At 50.2% G+C, this 17,607-nt stretch overlaps 1 long non-coding RNA gene and 1 pseudogene across 1 annotated transcript; one reads left to right on the top strand and one right to left on the bottom strand.

The window, feature by feature from the left end:
• The first annotated feature begins 603 nt into the window (after nt 1-603).
• On the top strand, nt 604-10,261 carry LOC128628155 (uncharacterized). Its single transcript, XR_008392483.1, has 4 exons — nt 604-836; nt 969-1,077; nt 9,909-10,059; nt 10,190-10,261. It is a non-coding gene; the product is annotated as an uncharacterized LOC128628155 (long non-coding RNA).
• Nucleotides 10,262-17,086: 6,825 nt separating this feature from the next.
• Nucleotides 17,087-17,364, bottom strand: LOC119035266 (60S ribosomal protein L37a-like; annotated as a pseudogene).
• Between the last annotated feature and the right edge of the window lie 243 nt (nt 17,365-17,607).

Below are 17,607 nucleotides of genomic sequence, written 5' to 3'. Positions count from 1 at the left end.
TCTGTACCCATTCATATACGGAAAAATGCACCCCAAACTCGGTCTTTGTGGCGACTCCAGGAATGGGGGGTGGGGTTGGGGGCGGGGAAATAAACCTTCACGTTTTACACTTTACGTTTATATGCTGTTTGAACTTTTAACCACACGTATTACCTGTGTTATGACTTATGTTTAAAAATAATAGTTATATATATGGCTTACATAGTAGGTAATAGGTGGTTACTACTATTAATTTTTTTAAACATTTTATTTAATTATTTCTAGAGAGAAGAGAAGGGAGAGAGAAAGGGAGAGAAACATCAGTGTATGGTTCCCTCTTGTGTGTCCCCCACTGGGAACCGGGCCTGCAACCCAGGCAAGTGCCCTGACTGGGAATCGAACCGGCAATCCCTTGGGTCTCAGGCCCTCACTCAATCCACGGAGCTACACCAGCCAGGGCTATTTTTTTTTTTTAATTGCCATTTACTCATGAGCCACAGTTGTATACTTTTAGCCTACTCGGTACTTTTTAAAAGTTGATTTCAGAGAGATAGAAACATTGGTGCGGTCCATGTATTTAGGCATTCGTTGGTTGATTCCTCTATGTGCCTTGACCACAGATCAAACCTACAGCCTCGGCACACGCTCCAGAGGACCGAGCTGTCTGGCCAGGGCTCGCCCGCCTACCGATCTTGAGCACCTGCAGCACTTGGCTTTGAGGGCACTGTTAGTGCCCCCTCGAGGGGCAGGGTCTAGTCGGAGCCAGCCAGCCACGGGGCAGTAAGTGGGGCTGGACCCCACGGAAGCAAGGTTATCTCTGAGATGAGGGAGGTGCAAATGCAAATTGCTTTTACAATGTAAAAATGTTGTACCCTTATTTGAAGTTTAACAGGCATGTTTTGTTTTCTCATTAAATACCTGAGTTCTTTTTAGTTTGTAAAATATTTTTTCATATTTTGCACTTTTATTTTGTATTTTTCTATTTGTAGGGTTGAAAGAAATACTTGAATTGCAATGTTACAGAACAAACAAATGAGTCCCAGCTGCCCAGTCCTGCTCTCCTGACTTTTCCGCCGAAGCTCAGAGGCCCCTGGACAGGTAGGTGAGCTGGCTGGGGTCGCTGGAGACCCCTTTGATTGGGGGGTGGGCAGGACAATGTTGCTGTAGCTTCTGTTTTTCTGTTTTCATTTCTCAAGAGAAGTTATAAAATACCCTGGTTTTAAAATATTAAAAAGTCACAAAAGTCACAGAAACAACCACAAAACTTTAAGACACCAAGCACAATGCAGGAAACATGGCCGAGGTCAGGTTTTTCTGCCGGCCTTAAATCTATACCTCTCCTCAAAATGCCCTGTGTTCCTAAAGAGCCGGGACAGATAACAGATTAATGCCCCCTCCCAGGCGGGCTGGTTTATGTAGGGGCTGTCGGCGACAGCCCTCACCAAGAGGCTTATTTATAGTCATGGGCTTGGAGCGGAGCCCCCCCCTGCTCAGACCTCAGAGTGCCCTGAGGATGATGGAACGCCCAGCCTTTGGTGCACGGGAAGCCGTTTTAGGTCAGGGACCTTTTTGTGGTCCCCAATCACACCCTGTCAGCATTCACTCATCTGCAAGGAGGTGAAGGACTGGACAGGAGGGTGGGGCTGAAGACAGCAGAGTGAGAAGGGAGCCTGGGAAGATGGAAAAGGTCTGCCTTTGACATTTTTAACTGCCGTGAACTGAAGGTCGGAAATAGCCCTTTCCATTAAAAAGTGGCTGCAGACCAAAGAGATCATGAGATCAACTACAGTTGTCGCCTCTCCTGACTTGGTGGTCTGCAAATTCTGCAGTGAGAACAGAATTTCCTGTGCCTTTACCAGTGACGTGCCAAGTAAAATTGGTGGGCCTGTCTCAATAATACAGCTAGCCTGGATATAGTACTTACTCAGTGTATAGTCTTTGTCGTAACAGGTTTGGGAACAGACACAAAGAGAAATTCCATAATTGGCCCCAAATCTCACAGTTAGAAGCTATTATTAGTATATGTTGTATGCAAGTGAATTTTTTTAAAGATTTTATTTATTTATTTTTAGAGAGAGGAAGGGAGGGAGAAAGAGAGGGAAACATCAGATTCTCACGCCCCACACCCCCAACTGGGAACCTGGCCTGCAACCCAGGCACGTGCCCTGACTGGGAATCAAACCAGCGACCTTTCAGTTTGCCAACCAGCACTCAGTCCACTGAGTCGCACCAGCCAGGGCTGCAAGTGAAATGTCTGAGAAATGTAGCTGAGTTAGAGTAATTTTCCCTGTAAGCTAAGGAAGTTGTATTTGTGTTGAATTCGATAACATTGTAAACCAGTGTTTCCTGTGAGATGTTGTCCCTGTTCCAAGATGATACTGATGCTAACACCAGCGGGGGCAGATGGGGCCAGAAACCAACGTGAAGCTGCTTTTGGTTTGCGGCCACAGCGGCAACCATTTTCGGGAAGCCTGGCATGTGCCTTTCTGCCTCTCGGAATCGTGGTTTGCTCAGCTCCTTTGTTCCAGAGGAGCCGCTCTCTTCCCAGTTGTTACACGCCAGGCTGGTCTGCAGCTGTGGACTCCCAGTGTCTGGTCGTGTTATTCCTCGCTGTTTTCTTTCACTGATGCCGTTCCTCTGACCCTTTGGCTTTGCCTCGGCCCAGTGCGCTCTCCCTGCAACAGTTCTGAGAACAGCTTATTGTGACCTGTTCTCAGCAAGGAGCCTAGAGGGTGGGGACCACCTGGCTGTGCACGTAGTAGGCACTCAATTAAGTGCTGGTAGGGTGAGCCCATGAATGAGATACGATGAGCACGGCCTCAGCTCTGGCCACGTCCCGGCACTTTCTGGTTGTCTCAGCCCATCGTGGCTGAGCTGGCTCTGGTGTGATGCAATGACAAAGACACAGGGCGTGACTTGTCCGGTAAGAGGAGCATCAAGACGTGGGTGGCTATTCTGGTCTTCTAGTCACTGCTCTGGAGATGCTGAACTTGGTCAGAAACTCCCAAAGTCAGAATTCTTTAAAAAATTTTTTTAAAGATTTTATTTCTTAGAGAAAGGGGAAGGGAAGGAGAAAGAGAGGGAGAGAAACATCAATCAATTGCCTCTCACACGCTCCCAACTGGGGATCTAGCTTAAAACCCAGGCATGTGCCCTGACGGGGAATCAAACGGCCTTTTGGTTCACTGACAGGTGTTCCACCCATTGAGCCACACAGCCAGGGCAGAATTCTTCTTGATTTGATTCTAAATCTCAGTCTACCATTGCTTGTCCGCGGGTCCCAAAGTCCTTGGGCACAGACTTTGCCTGGGTACTGTCCTGAGCTGTTTGTCTGTCCATCAGCATTCTGAAAACAGGAAATGCTCAGTAAATGTTTATGGAACTGAATGAATTGATCAGACTTGACGTTGGCAGCCATTAAGTTTACAAAACCGTCAGTACTTTGACATCTGCGTGAAGGGTGCATATCTTCTTACGTTCAGGTTTGGGAAACCCACAAGCTAGAGCTTCTGGGTTAGGCCTCCAGAGTGTTTAAGGCTATTCACTGTCTGCCGCATTGGGGAGATTCCTCAGATGATGTGTTTCCCATTACAGACTTGATGTAACTGATATACAGATGTAATCAAATGGTGCACATCCGCGGAATGGGGAACAATTAGCCAGGACCCGTCCCTCTGACACAAGCCTCCGCTCAGCCACATCCTAGGGTCTTGGAGAGGAACATCAGGACCCAGTGTCTCTATTTCATACGCTATGGTAAAAACCAAAATAAAAATGGTAGCCTGTGGGTGAGAGCCGGCCGGTGGGGCTGGGGGGTCACAAAGGAAAGTCAGCCAGGCCTGGGATGCAGGTTCCAGGTATGGAAGCAGCCAGTCGAGGTTTCTCTCACATCGATGTTTCTCTCCCTTTCTTTCTCCCTCCTTTCTCCTCTCTCTAAAATCAAAAATAAAAGTAAAAAAAAAAAAAAAAAAGCAAGCCAGCGCTATGATTAACAATGCTATTCAAATCTATTTTTAGTCCTATGCCACACAGGGCAAGGCTCTGCATCGTGCCCTGGCTGGGTGCTCGGCTGGTTAGAGCGCCATCCGGACACCAGTACCAGTCAGGGCACACACGAGAACCAGCCAGGGAGGGCATGGATAAACGCAGCAACAAATCGATGTCTCTGCCCCTCTCTCTCTCCCTCTTTCTCTTTTTCTCTTCCTTCCACCCATTTCTGTCTTTAAAACCACCATCAATGATAATAGTAATAACAAAAGACTGCGCGTGTGAAGACGAAAAGCTGCCCTGTCGCAATACCCGCAGTTCCCTGCAGTCCCCCACGGTGCTGTGTCAGAGCCCAGCGAGCTCTCAGGGAGGGCCGGTGACAGAGCACGTGTTGTCAGTGTGCCCTCGCAGCCGGCTGCGTGTAGTGGCCTGGCCTCCGTGCCAGGGGCTGGGGAATAAAGTGATGTTGCTGTTTGGGCAGAGCCTTCTTCCCGACTAAGAAGTCTGGCAGCAGACACCCCACCAGGACCAAGTTCTGTGGTGTTGGCCCAGCTTGGCCGGCTCCCTGCACCTTTGGGTTCCTGGACCAGAATGTGAGGTGCCGTGGGCTGGCCCAGGTCTGGTAGCTGCTAGGGAAGCAGGCTGAGTCCCAGAAAGAAGGGCAGGCGCTACCTAGCGGTGGGGACAGGGCGGGAGGGTTCCAAGAATTTTGAGAAAACAGAGCAACCTATTGTTTCGTTCTTGAGTCTGGAATTGCACTTAATGTACTGGCCACACAAAGTACTGCACTGTGACCACTTCCGAGACCAACTGCAGATGTGAATGAAGAGCAGGAAGGAGTGCAGTTTGTCCCAAGTGAGGAAGGTGACAGAAACCTGTCTTCCCTCCCCAAAGAGGCTCCTACAAGAGAATAAAGGTCCATGTGATAATGGGGCCCAATTCCCACACTCACTCCTAATTCCAGAAGTAAATTAAGAATTTTTTCTGGGCAAAGCAGAGAGAGGTATACAGAGTAGCAGGCTCTGGAGGTGATGCGGGCTCTCTCCGTGGTTGAAGGAAGGTGTCCCTTTCAGAGCTGAGCAGGGAGGACCAGGTGAGTGGGTGCCAGATTCCATGGCCCAGAATCTGAGCAGGTTCCTTCTACCACCTGAGCTCCAAGAAATGGCTTCTTCCTCCAGGGCGTTGTCACTGGAGACAGCAGACTCCGCCCTCAGGACTGCCCGAGGAAGGGGCCATCCTCCCCGTGTGACCCTTGCTCTGTGCCTAGGGAAAGGCAGTTTGGTGTCAAAATAATCATGACAGATTGTGCTGATGGCCTAAGAAAGGCAAATATAAAAGGGTAGGAATCAGGGTACAAGACTGGAAACTGTGGCCAGAGACGCGGGCAGGGCAGCCAAGAGAGGCAGAATTTTCTACATTCCAAGGACTTGAAGCCAGAAATCGAAGCGTCAGGGCGCGCTCCGAAGGCATTGTGAGTTGAGGGGCTGGCCCCTGTGACTGAAGGCCCAGGCTCACCTCAGACACCTCGCGGGGCCTGAGTGGGTGAAGAAGGGGCTACGCTTGCTCCTGGTGCTAGAAGGGGTCTCCCTTTTCTGCTCAGGGCCTCCGGGGCTTTAGGAGCTTCAGGATCCGGTCCTGACTCCTAGCCTGGCATTCAAAGCCTTGCCCTGAGGCCACAGCCCCCCAGCCAGGGCCTCTTTTTCTACAACTCCCTCCCCCTCCCTCTCTTCTGAACTTGGGGCACCCACCCTCCACCCCTCACTAGCCTGGACCACCTCTCTCCATCTCTCTCCCAGCCCAAAACACCGGCCACAGCCGCCGTCTCCAGGCCAGGGAGTCTCTCACCTGGGTGTGCCTGAAGGTGCCTGAAGGTGCCTGCGGGGCCGACAAAAATGCAGGTACCTCGTCCCTCGGTCTGCAGGATCTTGTCCCTGAGCTCACAGGGGTTCTATGCACACCCGGTTTGAGGCCCCCTGGTCTACACCACTCCTTGGGAGTTTACCAATGAAGTAGGAACTACTCTGGGTCCTGGCACACCGGTATGTGGGAAGCACACTTCAATTTATTTCAGTAACAGCCTCACTTCTGTTTCAAGAGCCCTTTCTCCCGGGGCAGTGGAAACGTCAGTTTAGGGGATTCCTACCTTACCTGTCTTACCTGTGGACACACTCAGATCGTGTAGGTGATGGCAGAGGTGTTTATTCCCTCAGGGAGAAGCAGACAGAGCTCCCGGAGCAAACCCAGTTCCTTTCTGGCTCAGGTCCCGCTCCCAGGGAGGAGGGGAGCAGTGGGGACCCGGCAGGACTAAGGACCCGGGGGAGGGAAGGGTCGTGAAGGGGTCTCCTCCACTGATGTAAAACTGAACTCTGCTCCCAAAGCAGATCCGTCTCCTGACTGCTCATCTCCTCTTGTCGGGGCTGCTTTTCAAGGTCCTAGAGTCGTCTTCCCCCTTTTCTCTCCTTATTCCAGACCCATAGGGGACTTTAGAGGTCATTTTGGTCAGTCCCTTCATTTACAGGTGGAGATCGTGGCAATTTCTGGCAAACCCAGAATTAGATCCTGGGTCATGTCATAGACATGAAGTCCAGTCCACTTAGCTCAAAGACATGCTGTCCTTCACATAGCAAAGTGTCTTTGTCTGCTCTGTGACTGCCACCAAAGCCATCACCTTCTACGTGGGTCACAGTGACAGCGATCAATACAAAATGCATGACCGTTGGCTCGTGGCATCCCTGGAATGCCTTCTGCCCTTTTTCCCTCCCCTCCCAGCCTACTCATCCTTTCAGATCAGCTCAAATGCCCCCTCTTGCAGGAAGCAGAAGCTGGTCAGGCATGACCTCGCCCCCCAGCTGCACCCCGCTCTGTAACCCACACTCCCGATGGCAGGGTAGGATTGTAGCAGGCTGTGTCCTCATGCCATTAAGTTTCAATAACTACCTTATAAATCCCTAAGAGCAGAACCTTGCCTTGCCCTTCTGGGTTTCCCTAGTAGGACCTGGCATTGAGAATGACCTGATAACATTTTAGTCACCACTTATGTGGCGTATGCCATGAGGTGAAACTTCAGCAAAATGCTTAGAATTGTCCACTGAACCACCCAGTGAACTGGGGATACACACTGAGAAGGAAATGTTTAATTTAGGGGGTAAGCAAGCTCCCAGAGGAGCTGAAGGTGAGGGAACAACCAGGCACACAAGCCCAGCAGGCACCTCGTTCCAGCATGAGGGGGAAGGTTGCACATACCAAGGGCTGGAGTCAGGCGGAGCAGGGGGAGGCTGGTGGACGCGGTGCAGGTTGAGGCAGGAGGCACCCACTGGCCCAGGGTCACCTGCCTGCACATGCACAGAGGCACCTGACTCCGGCTGCCACCACTGGCTGCGGCGGGATTGCTGGGGCTCTAGGGAGGGCATCACTTCTCTCCTGGGTATGAGAAGTGTGGGTGGGGGTTGCTGCTCAGAGGCCTCAGGTTCAAGCCAAGACTTTGCAACCACCACAAAAGTTCCCAGACAGTCCCTTGGCTCTGCGGGCACGAGGGGTGCACAGGGTGCACCTAAACTCAACAGTGGGGCTTCCCCTTGCCATTTTGCAGCTGTTTTTCAGTGTCTGGTACATAGTGGGTGCTTGATTACAACCTTTAACGAATTGTCATTTGGGGTCAGCTCCCTGAGGCTTTGCCTTTGATGAGTCAGCATGGGGCCAGCCAGCATGTGAAGAAAACCCAGTTTCTGAGTTCCCAGTGTCCTCTGCCTCCCCTGGTGAGCTGAAGCTAGTTCAAGCTCCATCCTCTGTTTGGCTTTCCTCTGCCACTGGGAAGGGCCTCCTGCTTCCCCAGGGGGGGTGGTCGGGACCCAGGCAGTGATTGTCCTGTGAGCCCAGTCCTGCCCACCATTCTCCCACTTCAGGTCCTGCTCTCATCTCAGCAACTGGGAAACACAAGCAGGTGCAGGGTCAGTGGACATCTCAGCCCTGAACTCCCAGCACCCGCAGAACCTCACAGTTTCCAATGGTGATTCAGAGTCATCATCCTATTTGCTTTGCCCTCAGAGCCCTATAAAGTGGGGTGGGCTGATGGACTCTGCTTTCATTGATCAGGTAAGAACAATGAGGCAGGAGATACCCCATTGTTCTTTGTGACTCGGGAAGCAGAACCAGAGCCAGAACCAAGGCCTCCCTTCCTGGCCCAGCAACCCCACAGCGCCTTCCTGAGAGCGAGGGAGAAGTAGAGAGCTGGCCGGCTCAGTGGAGATTTTCAGGAACATGTCTCAGCAGGAGGCGCTCAACCTTTATCCAAAGTAACTGCACCTGTTAGGAGCTGGGAGGGCTGGTGAGGTGCGGGCCGCCCCCTATTTTACAGAAGGAAATGCCCCCCTTGCCCCAGGAGGTTGTGAGCTGCGGGGGAACGAAAGTTCTGGCGGTGCAGAGCCTGGGGCCCATGTCCCAACTCCAAGCTACAGGCGCCCCACATTGTGCTCAGACCCCAGCGTGCAGACCTGCCAGGATCTGCACTTCTGTTCTCTGGCCCCTGGGCCCCAGCACAGCTCCCTGGTGACGGGCTGTGTGAAAGGGGGTGTCTCTGTTCCTCCGCCTCGGGGTTCTGTGGGGTTTAATCGAGAAGGTAACACAGTATTAGCAGAACAGTGCTCGGCACACAGTAAGCCCCCACAAAAATTGGCTGGTGTCATTACTCGGTGGAGAGTTAGCTGACCAGCGGTGAAATTCTGCGTGGCTACGCTAGTGTGAGTGCCTGCACCCGCACCACAGCGGAGGTCCCAGGAGCATACTATTAAAAGGTTTCCATTGTTCCACAGCAGGAGGGCACCTCCCTAGTTTGATCGACCTGGTACCCTCCCTGATTAGGGAGAGTAGGGGCCAGGGACCGTGAGGCCCTGGCCTCCTCTGCGCCCAGCCAGGGACCTGTCATCAGCAGCTGACTCCACTCCCTGACTCGTGTCCCTGGATTACTGGGGATCTGAACACCTCAGGGAGGTGGGTCCTTGCCCACTGGCTGATTGCTGAGAACAGGTGGGTCCTGAGGCCAGTCCAGACCTATTTGTGGGGAGGCAAAGCGAATGCAAGCCAAGAATCTGGGGATTAGAGAAAACATGCCCATCTCAGCCTCCATCTGCCCGGCTAGCACTGGGCACGGACCAGGCAGAGCGAGGGGAACTTTTCTTCCGAGCAAAGTGACCAACCAAGGCTTTGGGAGTAGACCCTTCATGGAAGCAGCTGAGAGATGCATCCAAATAGGGGCCCTGAGCTCCTGGCGGGCATGGCAGGGTGCTGTGATGAGGAGGCCCAGGCTTCCCTCCAGGAATGTGACGGCTCAGCGGAGGCTGGGGCGTGGGCAGAGGAGGGCAGTGGCTTCAGTGACCCGAGCAAAGGGCAGCTCCAGGGGCTCTGTCCCAGCCTCTGTCCTGGAACAGAGCACTTGGCACTTGCACAGCTGTCTGCGGGCTCAGCAAGGTGTGCCCCACACCCGCCTCTCCGAGACAAGCCCTCTGAGAGTGAGGCTTATTCCCACAGGTTAGGGGTGGGGTGGGTCAAGTTGGGACCAGCATATTTGTCACCACCCCGCCCTGGCCACACCAAGACTTTAGCACCTTCCTCCCCACCCATCCTTCCTTTGCAGCTTCAGTCCTTCACACTGAAGCGGGATTTTAAAAATAGGCAAAGCGTGTGCACGTGGCACGCAGTGGAAAGTGTCTCCCTCCCCCGCCCGCTCCCCTCCTCCAAGGCAACATCTGTGTGTCCTTACTGACTGGCACACGCGTGTGTGAGCAGACAGACCAATGTTCTTCTCTGTCTGCCTCTGGTCACAGAAACTCCTCTGAGGCTAAAAAAGCTCCTGGTTCTTCTCTAAAAGATAGTACACACACAAAAAAACAGCGTGCAATTTTAGGGGATTTCACACACTCCTGCCCCACTTTGTCCTACTCAACAAGGGATTTTGGTGTGGCTTCTGGTTGCTGGGCCTGACCACCTGACAGCTCTTCAGGGCCACACACTCCGACTTCCGACTTCCGACTTCCGACTTCCGGGGATGCCCAGCGTCTCACCCGGAAGTTCATCGAAGGCCTTGATGAAAGCACTCAGGTAGGCTGGTCGTTCAGTGCCCTCTTTCAGTCACTTCCTATTATATTTAGAATAAAATCTAAACTTAAAAAAATTAGTCTATTTTAATGTTTTTAAAATCTTCACCCGAGAATATGTTTATTGATTCTAGAGAGAGAGGAAGAGAGAGAGAAAAATCGATATGAAAGAGAAACATTGTTGGGGATCTAACTCCCAACCCCGGCCCTGATGGGGTCCAAACCTCAAATCCCTCGGTGGTCGGGATGCCACTCCAGCCAGCTGAGCCACTGGGTCAGGGCGACATCTAAACTCTTAACATGGCCAGGAAGGCCTGTCATGCATTGTCTGACCAGGGCCGTCCCCCGGGCTCCAGGCTGCCACTGGTACCCTCTGATCACACCGCTCTCGCCACACCGCCCTTCCTTCTGCTCCTCGTTGAACATGTTGAACCTGGTCCCACCTCAGGGCCTTTGCACAAGCCCTGCCCTCTGCCTGGGAAGCTGTGTCCCCTGATAGCTGCATTGCTGTTTCTTTCTGGTGTCAGCTCCAATGTCACGCTTCCTAAAGCTGTGCCCCAACCCCCAACCACCCTCTGTCTATCACCTCATCCCAGTTTACTTTCAAAAGGGAACTTGCCACTTGGGAAATTAACTTATAGGTTTAGTCATTTACTGTCTGTGTTCCTGCACAATGTCGGTGTGGGCTCCACAATGTCAGTGGCCTTGCTGGTCACATCTCCAGCATCTAAAACAGTGCCAGGTACATACTACACACTCAGCAAATATCTGTGGATTGAGTAAATGCACTCAGTACCTGCAGATTAAGTAAAGAATCTTGGTGCAGTTTAGATGAGAATCATAACTTTAACTCATCCGCAGTCATCAAGGCAAAGCTGCACGGAGGCAGCTCCAGGCTCCTGCTCCAGGCAAAGCTCCCAGCTTTCCCTTGCTTCTTCAGTCCCAGATGTCCTACCCTTTCCCCAGATCTCTGGAGCTCCTCCCTCCCAATCAGCATTTAACAAAAACTCCTTTATGATTTTATGCCTGGGGGATTTAATCTGAGTCAATTTGGCTTCTCCTGCTCTCGCTCAACCGAGTCCAAAGTCTGATCAGCGTTTCCAGTGGAGCAGCCAGCAACCGCGTTGTCTGAGGGCCCAGAGCCCCACCCCCAGGGAACTGATGGACGGCTTTCTGGGCCTCCCCTCACTGCCCTTTCATGCCTGGGTCTTCTGGAAATAAACGAAGACCCACCAAATGAGAAAAGCAAAGTCTGCTTATTCGGAACTTGCTGTAGTGAGGGAGTTGCCGCGGTCACTTGCATTTTGACAGAGTGGGAACACTCTACGGTGGAAAAGGGGAGGGTTCGGGCTTGCCCTGCCTGGAGGCTGTTGGCTTGGGGAGGCTGTGGGCCGGCTAACTAGAAGCCTGGTAGGGCTGGTCGGGGGTGCATATCTGGCTTTCTCTGGTTGGTTCTAAATTGAAATGGGGACAAAAATTAGGGAAGCTGTCCGTTATTCATCAAGTCCTGGCCATGTTGAGCCAGTTGTTCCAGAAGTTACTGTTTAGCTTCCTGGATTGTTACTAGAGATAGTCTCACTTCCTGAGTTGGTTTCCTGAGCAGGGTTTTGCAGGTTGTGGATCAGAGTCCTGTTTTTCTCCATGGCCTACTGTGTTCGGACTGTGTACAGTCTCTTAGCCTACAGTGCCTTTTGGTGACTCTGATACAGGGTGCATCCAAGGGGGGGCCCCAGAAAGGATCTGAGATGGAGTCCAGAGTTCGGGGTGTCCAAGAAATATTGAGATGCCCTCATCCCCCCAGGGGGAAGGGACGAATAGAGCAGGGCCATTGAGAGCTGTTTTGCATAGCAACGGTTTTGCAGCTGACCTCTAGAGTGATTATTTGACAAATCTATGGCCTTTGGCTAGTTTCGTGGATGTGTTAAACAGTGTAGTCAGGCTTAGAGCTGGGGGAATAAAGTAACTTACCCCGGATGTAACTTGGAGCAGAGCCCCTGAGGGGGGAGGCCTGTATAAGAGCTTAGAAAAGATCAGCTCCAGGACATGAGGGGATAACTACCCAGGTGAAAGAGGGAGCCACGTGGTTTAGGGCAGAGTGACGACCCCTGCAGCTTTAGTAGAAGAAGCCCACATGGCTTTGGGGTGCCCCCTTTGGCCGTGTGGCCTAGAAAACAAGAGAGACTTTGACTAGAACTTAGTACAAAAGAACTCTTGCCAGTAGATCATGAAAAAATGCCACATAACTTTAGATTAACTAGAGATCCTGCCTGATACAGCTGATAGTGCCAGCGACCTGAAACACAGATGTGTACTCTTTCCTGATTTACAGTACCCGGAGTTGGGACAGTGTGAGTAGGGAGCAAAGACATGAAAGTATTTTAAGTTGAAAAAAACTTGGTTTCTGACTGCTCTTTTACAATAATAGAACTGGAATTATAGGTGATAGCAAGGGAAATACCTGGTCTTTACACCATCTGTATTCTTTTTGTTCTAAATCTTTGATTGCTTTGTTAGAACTATGTAAGTAGTTCTACAAAGAAGTATATAATAGTCCAAAAGGAAAGAGTAGAAACAGTTAAATTAATGGTACTTTCCCAACCATATACCCTTCTCCCAGACGATGAAGAGTCAAGGGTTTGACATACTCCCGAAGAAAATGGGGGAATGTTGAGATCTGGGAAATTGAGAACATAGCCTGACCACAGTAAAACAGGAACAAGGGACAGCATGCAAACAAAGGCTGAGCAGGCATCCTGCAGTATGTGAATGCCCTACTTAGAGCAAGATAGGCAGATCGTAATCTGTTTAGTTTTGAATTTTGACACCCCACCCTGTTCCCGCGCACGGTCTCTGTCAGCAAATAGCTAACTGCCACGTCTGCTTCTGTTCAACGCTTGCTTGCGTGCCCCTATATAAGGACTTAGCTATAAGCGCTGGGCACGTCTCTCATCTGCAGCCCTTTTGGGTACCGTGTCTCAGGACACTCTGAGAGTTTGCCCCTGTGCAGGTTAAGCTTGGCCAATAAAATAAGATCAAAACCCTGAAAGGTCTTCGAAAGTTATTCTCGCATCTGGTGGATATAACAATTCTTCCCTACTTCCCTTCAACATATGTGGGCTTTGCAGTAGTGGAATTGTCCAGTATTTCATTTCCTTCATTCAGCAGCTCTCTAGAGAAGGCATTCTCTGTGCAAAGAATGGTGATATATACAGTAAAAGGAATAGGGGAATAGGACTTGCCCTGACCAGTGTAGCTCAGTTGGTTGGCTATCACCCCAAAGAGCAGGTGGAGGTGGGGGGTTGTCACCGGTTCGATTCACAGTCAGGTCAGACATCAGAGGCCTGGGTTGTGGGTTTGGTCCTGGGTCTGGCTGCATATAAGAAGCAAACGATTTTTTTTTTTAAATATTTTATTTATTTATTTTTAGAGAGGGGAAGGGAGGGAGAAAAGGAGAGAAATATCAATGTGTGGTTGCATCTCACATGTCCCCCACTGGGGACCTGGCCCGCAACCCAGGCATGTGCCCTGACTGGGAATTGAACTAGCAACCCTTTGGTTTGCAGTCCACACTCAATCCACTGAGCCACACCAGCCAGGGCAGACAATGTTTGTCTCATATTGGTGTTTCTCTCCCTCTCTTTCTCCTTCCCTTTCCCTCTCTCTGAAAAAAAAAATTGAGAAGTGTCCAAAAAAAAGGGGGGTGGGTAGGACTGGGCAGGCCCTGTGCCTGGGGTGGGGGTCTGTGGTCTAGTGCAAGAGGGGAGCTGGCTGCAGGGCTGTGGCTGTAGGGCTGTGGCCGTGCCACACAAGACTGGGGCAGGGCAGTGGACCGGGGCGACGAGGATGGCTCTGTGGCCAGTGTGGAACTTCACAAGGAGGAAAGGAGGAAAGAAGGGGAGAGTCTTGGAAGGGGATACTGTGTGGAAGGGTGCAGGTGGAGAGGCCTGCGGGTTAGTCACTGTACTGTTCTCGGGTCTCAGTTCTTCACTCCCTAGAGCCACGTGAGGCAGACAGTATGTATGAAGGTGACTGTGAAGATTTCATCGAGAGGAAAGGCCATGGGAACCAGCTGGAAAGGGCCTCTCACAAAACAAGGAGCCCTAGGAAATTATTATTATTACCTAGGCAGTAATAATAACAATATTAATACCAGCATTTAGTGAGTTTCAGTCACTGCCCTGTCCCTGCATAGAAAGCAATACAACAATCCTATGAGATTGTTACATCATCTCCATATTACAGATGAGAAAACTGAGGCACAGAGCAGTTCAGAAACTTGCCCAGGCTCACAAAGGACTTATCAGAGGGGAGAGAATGCCTAGACTGTGTTCTTTGCATAAGGTCAGCTGCTACTACGCTTTCCTTGAATGTATCTCCTGACACATCACCAACTGCTCCTTGTGATAAAAATCAGCCCTCACTGAGTGCCAGGCAGGGTCCTAAGCGTTTGCATGTATTAACGCATTTAATCTTTACAACAGTCCTCTGCGATAAGGAATTGTGATTATCGTTCCTCTTCTTCAGAAAAAAGGAAACTGAGGAGCCAAGAGGCACGGCTGAGGCCTCTGACCCGGAGTCAGCACATCCACAACTGTCCCTCCTCCTCTTGTCAATAAGCAGGGCCAGGACTGCCCCTCAGTGCAGCCCTGATCCACACAGTGGAGCCACGCAGTGGTCCATGGCTAGGACCCATCATCCCCAAGTGAAGAGACCTTGCCTTTCTGGATGACAGACACCTTTAAGAATCTGGTAGGAGCTGTAAAAACTCTTCCCAGAAAAATGCACAAGCGCACACACCACAATTTGTACAAACTTTAGGAAATTCACGGATTCCCCTCAAGTCTTCCCGTGGCAAGGGGGTGAAGGCGGAAGTCTTCTTGGGTAAGGGCTTCAGCCAAGGATATTTTCCAGTCTGGAAAGACAAGGCCAGCCTTTGAGTTTTGAAGGTTTCATGTATTGAGAGAGTGGAAACAAAATTCTGTATCTACGTTTATTTACTTCGCCAGAGAGCAGAACAGAAAGCAGCCTGTCCTGAGAGCCCCGTCTCTGGATCAGTCCCTTCCACACCCAGACAGCTGAGCGCTGCTGGAGGAAATCTCACACTTCTGCTGGTTCATGCCAGTGCACGTTTATGGTTTCTAATCCCCGATGGATCCGTAACACTGCTTGGCACCTCCTACTTGTACCAGATGAACTGTTACTGGACTAAAAGGGTCCCTCTGCCTGTGCACATCAGAACCCAGTAAGACACGAACAGGAGCTTGTAGCAAAAGAAAGGGTTTATTTTCAGGACGTGGCCCACACCCAGAGTCCAGGTGAGCTAATGCTCCAAGACCTGGCTCCCCTTGGCTTCCAGGAAATGGGTTATACAAGGGAAAACTCATTAATTATGGTGGCTGATGGCATTGGAGTCCTGGTCTCTACTGATTGATCAGTGCTAGAGGGAGTTGTTAATCAGTTTATATGGTCCTGATGCCAGCCATGGTGTTGCATTATTTGGATTTATTGCTTTTCTGGGCCTGGAGCTGAAACACAACCCAGGTGTGTTATCTGTGGCTTGGGTCTGTCTCCGGGGTCCATAGTCTCAAGGCTTTGTTCCTAAAATTATTTGAGGCTGATCAGAACCTCGCTGTCCTGAGGACTTAAAGACTAAAGGAGGGAACATGCAAGGGAGAAGGAGGCAGGTGAGTCAGGGTGCTGGATGAGGCCAGCCTGAATCAAAAGGAAAGAAATAAGAAAAGGTCATATTGAAGACATGAAGTTTCCATGAGGTTTCATAAACACACACTCGTTCACCGCATGGCCATTCAACCCCTCTTTAATGATCCTTTGATCGTTAAAAGTTTTCATGTGTTAGAAAAAGCACAATTGCACCTATTTTAATTCACATCCTCTAAATTTTTAATCTGGTTTCTCCCTCCACTTGTGCTCTTGACTCTTGTATTTGTTTATTTATTTGGGCATTTTTTTTAGAGGCTACCATGCCTGGCACCAGGCTGGGCTCTGGGATACTTACCATGATGTCTGTTCTCAGGGAGCTACAGGCCAGAGAGAAAGACTATCACTCCACAGATAATTACAGATATATTGAGGGTTACTAAAGAGAAAGTATTATCAAATGTATTGATCTGGGGGGTTCAGGAAGGCCTTCCTGAGCAAGTATCATTTAAAGCTGAGTCTTGCCCTGACTGGTGTGGCTCAGTAGGTTAGGTGTCATCCTGCAAAGCACAAGGTTGCTGGTTCCATTCCCTGTTGGGGGACATGCCTAGGTTACAGGTTCGGTTCCCAGTCAGGGTGCATATTAGAGGCAACCCATTGATGTTTCTCTCCCTGTCTTTCTCCCTCCCTTCTGCTCAATCTAAAAATAAATAAAACCTTAAAAAAATAAAGCTGAGTCTTGAAGGATGATATGTCAGTTAGGAATGCTTTGGGCTGCAAACAACAGAAAACCAAACATTGAAACCATGAAAATGTTTATTATTTCCTTAAGAAGCCTGAAAGCAAAGGGTTCCAGGGTTTTTAAGTGGCTCAGCAATAGCAAGAGCCATGATTTGGCATCTCTTCAATTTTCTCTTCCATCAGTTATTTTTAAACCTCAGCGGGGTTGCCACAGATTCAAGTGTGACTTATATGACATCAACCCGAAAACAAAAAGAGACAAGGTAGTAGTGTTTCCCCAAAAGCTCCCTTTCAAAAGGGCACAAAGATTCATAGACAGGTTCCCACAAAAAGGGAAAAAGTGCCTTTGAGAATATTTTATTTATTTTTAGACAGAGGGGAAAGGAGGAAGGAAGAGAGGGAGGGAAACATTGGTATGTGAGGTAACCCACCAACTGTCTCTCTCACACCCCCAACTGGGGACCTAGTCTGCAACCCAGGCATGTGCCCTGACTGGGAATTGAACCAGCAACCTTTTGGTCCACAGGCCAGTGCCCAATACACTAAGCTACACTAGCCAGGGCCTTTTTTTTTTTTTTTAACATAAATTAATCCATTTATTATAGGCTAGCATGTTTCAAATTCTGGAGCTCCTAGTGGTCTTTCAATTCCTTCAGTCTTCTGATGACAGACTTTAATGTGATGGAAGAAGTGGTTCTGTAGGTTCAGGTGCTGCCAGTGACTGTTTTCACGCAGGAACCACAGTTCCAGATCCCCGCAGCTTGCCTCTTCATCTCAGTTGTGCCACAGAAGGAGCAAATGTACTTGCCGTGCTGGCTGATTTCAATTTTCTTCACCATCTTCCTGACGGAGGTGCCATAGTATGTCTCATATTTACCCATAATTCTACCTTCTTGGTGCATTTAGCCATGTGCTGCAAACTAGGTCAGAACCAAATAAGTGCCCATTTTTGTTCCAGAGTGAATGATATGCCCTCCTCAGATGAGCGGAGGAAGGGGTTGCCATGACTGATGTGGGCCAGTCATGATTCATCCCATAGCACAGTGAGGACCGTACCTTCTCAGAAGACCCCTCCGTTGAGGGTGAAAGGGACCACCAATTCTGGATATGGAAGCCTAGATAATTCAAACAAATCCTCATACCAATAAAAACG

Source organism: Artibeus jamaicensis, unplaced genomic scaffold (assembly GCF_021234435.1).
Source record: "Artibeus jamaicensis isolate MK-2021 breed Jamaican fruit bat unplaced genomic scaffold, CSHL_Jam_final contig_1715, whole genome shotgun sequence".
Classification (NCBI taxonomy): Eukaryota; Metazoa; Chordata; class Mammalia; order Chiroptera; family Phyllostomidae; genus Artibeus; species Artibeus jamaicensis.
This window is presented reverse-complemented; position numbering and strand designations above follow the sequence as displayed.